Source organism: Neopelma chrysocephalum, unplaced genomic scaffold (assembly GCF_003984885.1).
Source record: "Neopelma chrysocephalum unplaced genomic scaffold, ASM398488v2 Primary Assembly neopelma1_69, whole genome shotgun sequence".
Classification (NCBI taxonomy): Eukaryota; Metazoa; Chordata; class Aves; order Passeriformes; family Pipridae; genus Neopelma; species Neopelma chrysocephalum.
In genome coordinates this window covers 12,104,376-12,109,619 of record NW_020897729.1, presented here as the reverse complement: position 1 = coordinate 12,109,619, position 5,244 = coordinate 12,104,376, and the positions used below count along the sequence as shown (strand labels likewise).

The 5,244-nt window shown below is 48.2% G+C and overlaps 1 long non-coding RNA gene across 1 annotated transcript in view; it reads left to right on the top strand.

The window, feature by feature from the left end:
• The first annotated feature begins 109 nt into the window (after window positions 1-109).
• LOC113968718 overlaps window positions 110-5,244 on the top strand; it is a 38,241-nt gene continuing 33,106 nt past the window's right edge. Inside the window, exon 1 of the long non-coding RNA XR_003534623.1 lies at window positions 110-142. This is a non-coding gene — a long non-coding RNA (uncharacterized LOC113968718). The remainder of the gene's footprint in view (window positions 143-5,244) is intronic.

Here is a 5,244-nt window from a genome sequence, read left to right as displayed (position 1 = left end):
GCCCGCGGCTCGGAGCGCGCGGGGCGGAGCGCGGCGGGCCCGGTGTCGGGGCCGGCAGTGCGGGACCGGGGCCGGCAGTGCGGGACCGGGGCCGGTCGGTCTGTGCGGCCGCCTCGCTGGCCCCGCCGGAGCGCCGGGAGCGGTGAGTACCGGCGGAGCCCCCCGCCCGTCCCGGGCCGGCACGGCCGGACGCGGGTCCCGGGTCCCGGCGCTGGTGCCCTCCCGGAGCGCCGTGCGGGGGGACCCGGGGGCACAGCCGGGTGCTGCGGCGGAGCGGTGCCCGCGCCTGGAGATGCCCCGCGGGGCCGGAGCTCCGTCCTGCCCGTGCCCGGCTCGCTGAGCCCGGGCGGCCCCTGCGCAGCCCCCGCATTTCTCTGTTGTTTCCATAGTCTCGGATCTGCCTTTGCGCCCCTCGGTGAGGGGTGACCCCCGTGCCCTGCGCCCCATCCCGCCGCTGTGACCTTCCCGGCCCTGTCTCACACACCGGCAGCTGTTACATTGTATTTCTGCGGGGTTTGTAACTGCCGATTTCGGGTCTTGTTCTTCCAGGTTCCTCCAGGTCTCTGTTGCAATAATTTAGTTCCCACGTTCCGTTCCAGCAGCCGGGGCCGGTGCTGGTGGTTTGCTGCAGTGGTGCTGGGCCCTGGGCAGGATGGCTGCTCCAAGGCTGTTCTGGGCTGCAGAAATGTTCCCCAGCAACTTTAAGGGCGTGTTTTGGGGCAATGGCTCTATCTGTCTTCCTTGTCACTGAAATTGATGGGGGGATCACTGCCTTTTGAGCGGGCTGGTTTTGCCTTCCAGGGTGTCTGTTGTGGTTCTCGGGGCACTGGGGACGGGTGGGATGTGATGGCTGTCCGTGTCAATGGCATTGTGGCTATAATTCAAGAAGTTAGATCTCATACTTGAATATGTCAAGGCATAGTATACAGTAAATTAATCTGCCTTTTCCTGAGGTTATATCCCCAGATAGTTGTAATGGATACCCCTACAGCATACTTCAGGGTGTTCTGAGCCCTTTCAAAACCTAGTTCAGTTCTGATGGGGTTGAGTGTTGTTTACTGCTAATTGCTTGGATTACTAGGTACTTGGAGAAGAGCTCATTTGCATACTTAAGCTTAATTCCTTAAGGTTTTTCTCTATTTTATTTTCACAGTGCCTTTCCCCCTCTGAATTTGAACAGCACCATCCATGTATCCCAGAAACATCACTGGATCTACCAATGAGTTACAGGCTTTAACATATTGCTTTTGGCTTTTTAAATAGCTAAAGGTTTTTGTGAGGTTTGGATTGCCTTCATTATCCTCCCTCCACAGATTCCTTCCATGGGAAGGAGAAAATGCTCTCTTCTGACTGAAGGTGCCATTGAGGGTCACTTCTCTTTTTAATGCTGGTCTGTAGGAGGTCCCAGTTAAACACCATTGCTGGCCCAGAATGGAATGCATCCATCTGAAATGCACGTGAGGCTGATGAGCCCATTAGTGGGCTCACACAACCAAAATGTGTTTGATTTTGTTGTTGTTGTTTTTTTTTCCAAGCTGCAGTAAGGATTCCAAATTGTGTCACTTTAGTAAGTGGATTTAATGAATATAGAGGCAGACATCTCATCACCCAGGGGCAGGCCTTGGGGATTTAGGAGCTGCTTGTTTGCTATGCTGACATCATTATCCTTTCACTGATGAGAGGGGGTTTCTCATGGATGGCAGGTGGCTTGGTACCAGCCTGCAGGTATCCCACACCACAACCTGGGGGTTTCCAGGACTTTATCCCAAGGCTACACCCCTCTTGCCTGGAGAGATCTCACCTTCTTGCATTCCTCCACCCTCCCAGGCATTCATCCATCCCTTCTGCCCCAGGAGGAGCAGCTGTGCCTTCCTGAGCCCTCACAGCCCACATCCAGTGCTGCCCCATGGGAGACAGAGACCCCATGGACACTGACCCGAGCTGAGCTGGGGCTGGGGGAAAAGCTGCTGCTCTCCTGGAATCCTGGGATTCCAGAGCCTCACTAGGTTGGTGAGTGGTGGTTCAGTGTCTCGCCTCTTTGACAGAGCAAACATTTCACCAGGGTGTCAGAGTGGGTCAGGTAATACTGGTGCTGCCTCATGGGGAACAGCACCTTTTGTAAGAGCTGCACAGACCAGGTGATCGTGGAAGTCTGGGATCTTCTGAACATAAATGGAAGGATGAGAGTAGAGGATTTGCCACCTGCTTTGGTAGCTCAGCTTCTAGTCATGTTATTCATGAAATAACTCTAGTAATATATTTAGGAAGTGAAGTCTAAATTGGGTTACTGTTACTTAATGCTATGAAGCTACCAGGTAGCTTGTGTAATTTGCAGATTCAGCAGTCACCAGTGCTGCTTCTGAAAATTATAATCCTTTAATTCTATTTTCACTCTTAGGTGCCTCATTTGGTTGTGCTCTATGTTATACAATCATTATAATACTATTTGTATACACACTACTGCAGCACCACTTTTGAGCCTGTTGGATTTAAGAAAATGAGGGTGTGCTCTGTATGTTAAAGATTGTAAGAGCAGGGACCTCCAGGGTTTTGGGGTTTTGTTGTGAGACTTAATTGGAATCTGAGGCATTTAAGTGAAGGATTTATATATATATATATATATAAATTGTTAAAATTGATAGATGTAGTGGGTCATTTTAACATCAGTACCTGATGGACGTACGAAATGGGCTGATTGTAAGCTATAGCTGTATGAAAAATAGTTGTGAAATAGTGATTTCTTGCATTTTAATCTCTTCCTACATTTTGCCTGGTAGTTGTTCTTTCTGGAATTTAATTGGTGGGTTTTGTGCAGCTTGTAACAATTACTGGTGTTTTTCCTTTGGATCAGAACTTTGTCTGAAATTGATGTTGGATCACATATAAGAAAAATCATCATTTGAAAGAATTTTAAAGCTCCATCTGTGCTTAGCCAGAGTGAACTCACAAAGCTGTATATTCTCACAGCTTTGTGAGAAACTTCACTGCTTTTATCTTGGTAACAGAAAAGTTGAAATTGGCCACAAATTTGAAGGAGGGCTATATTTTGTTAATAATGTAACTTGGGGTTTTCTGTCAAGCCTTGTAACCAGCAGAGCTGCTGCTGTGCTCAGGATGGTGGGACAGCCAAAGGCAGGATTACAATAGAATCCTTTAGGCTGGGAAAGACCCCTGAGTCCAACTGTTATGAAGTCCCAGATTCTTCTACCTGTTTTTCACCAAGCTCATCATGTTTTTCATCATTAGCAGATAAGTGTAACCAGCATTTCTGCACAGACAGGAGGGCAAGCAACCAGCAGCAGGCTGCAGCAGGGCTTGTGTGTGGAGTCAAACCTCCCACAACGGGGCTCAGGCACCGTGGCTCCGGCGGCTGCTGCCCGTGTGGGCGCTGCTCTGGTGACTTCACCTCCTGACCAGACTGGGTTCCTGTGGCGGTCCTTCTCTTCACCACAAGTGCTTTCGGAAGTGCAGAGGAGAGCAGTGATTTACAAGTGCCACAAGTCAGCTGGTGACAGCTGGGAGCAGCCTGTGTCAGCCTCGACAGGGGAAGAGCTGCTACCTGAGGGACTTGGCTGAGAACCCAGGAAGCCACCAAAGGCTGGGATGAGTGTTAGCTAGAAACAAATTGGAAGAATGACATTAACGAGTGGAAAGCTTTTTAAAGGTTTAAAAAAGTTTAAAGGTTTAAAAAATACGGTAATACAAAATGAAGCAATCATTAAGACCTTAGTGCAGAGTTCTGTTGCACGGCTACACCTGTGCATGAAGAAGGTCCTGTCCCATGCCAGCATAGCTGTGGCTGCACTGCAGAGAGCCCTGTACAGCAGTGCTTAAACCATCCAGAAAGTTCTGAAAAAAAGATGCTTTTCTGATGTGTCTTGCATCATTTGGAACAGTGGTGTAACTCCATGTGTGGATGAAAGTTTTGTCTCTGTAGAGGAGTTTGCCCTGGTATGGTCAATACAGAGAGCTCAACAAAATCTTTGTCTTCCTAAGGATCAGTTTTGTAAGCAGTTCTGAGGAGTTTCCCTTCCTTATCCCCTATTTGGCAATCAAGTTCAAACAGAACAAACCTAAAATGTAACTCTGAAAATCAGGTGCAAGTGTAGGGATATGGCTATGTCAGATAAGGGTATGAAGTTGCTTCCATTTCAGTGGCTTCCAGAAGTACTTAAAATATGAGGAAGGACAATGGATGTGGTTTATAGACTGGCCAAAGCATTAAAAAAGATGTCTGAAGTCATGGAACTTTGTTCAGCTTTAGGAATTCTAAGGTAAATTTTCGCTGGTGGCCAACAAAAAATAAACGTTAATCCTAGAAATTAAAGTACATGAGATGTAAATTCTTACTTGGACAGGTAATCTCTGGTTCATAATGGTGTCTTTGATGTGTGTCCCTATAGGAGTGAGAAGTGCAGAATTAGGCCCATATGACCCAGCTTTCTGTGCTTTCACAGTTATAAATAGTTGGGCTCCTTCTTGTGCTTAGATCCTGCAGCATTTTGTTTTGCTTTAAATCAACCACACAGAAACCAAATAGGTAACTGTTAACTTTTCAGTTATGAAACAAGGTATGTACTGTGAAATTCAGTAAGTCTGTAGATAGCTTGACCCAGTGTAAGGAAGGTGGAAGCATCATCAGTCCAAAGTCTTTACATTTTTTTGCCCAAGCTCGTGGTGACTCATCACATGCCTTTGGGAACTGACTGTTGCAGTGGGTGAAAGGTTGTGTGGAAGTTAATCTGAAAAAGCCAAAACCAAGGCTAAGAAATGCAGTAAGAGGGTTGGAGAAGCACAAAGTTAGAGGGAGAGAAAGCAGAAGGGTGGAAAATGGAGCAGAGCAAGCACAGGATCTTGGCACAGTCATTTTTCTGCAGATGTTTGTGTGACACAGGTAACAATCTTATTGTGGTGTGAAGTCTGAACCTGTGAGCTCTGTGCACTTCACTGACCGCAGCAAGAAGTGATGGGAGAGGAAAGAGAACATTTAACTTTGCTCAGGCTTCATCTGCTTGGGTTTTCTCTCTTACAGTTACTGGTGGATACAATTTTACCTATTTAATGGGTGATCTGACTTTTTGCCCTGTGCGAGCACGCGTTAAGAGAGGAACCCCAGCCCTTGGCTCCTGTGTGTTGCGCTGTGGGTGCAGAGCTGTGGGGGCAGAGCTGTGGGGCACGGCTGTGGGGCAGGGCTGTGGGGGCAGAGCTGTGGGGCAGAGCTGTGGGGCACCGCTGTGGGTGCAC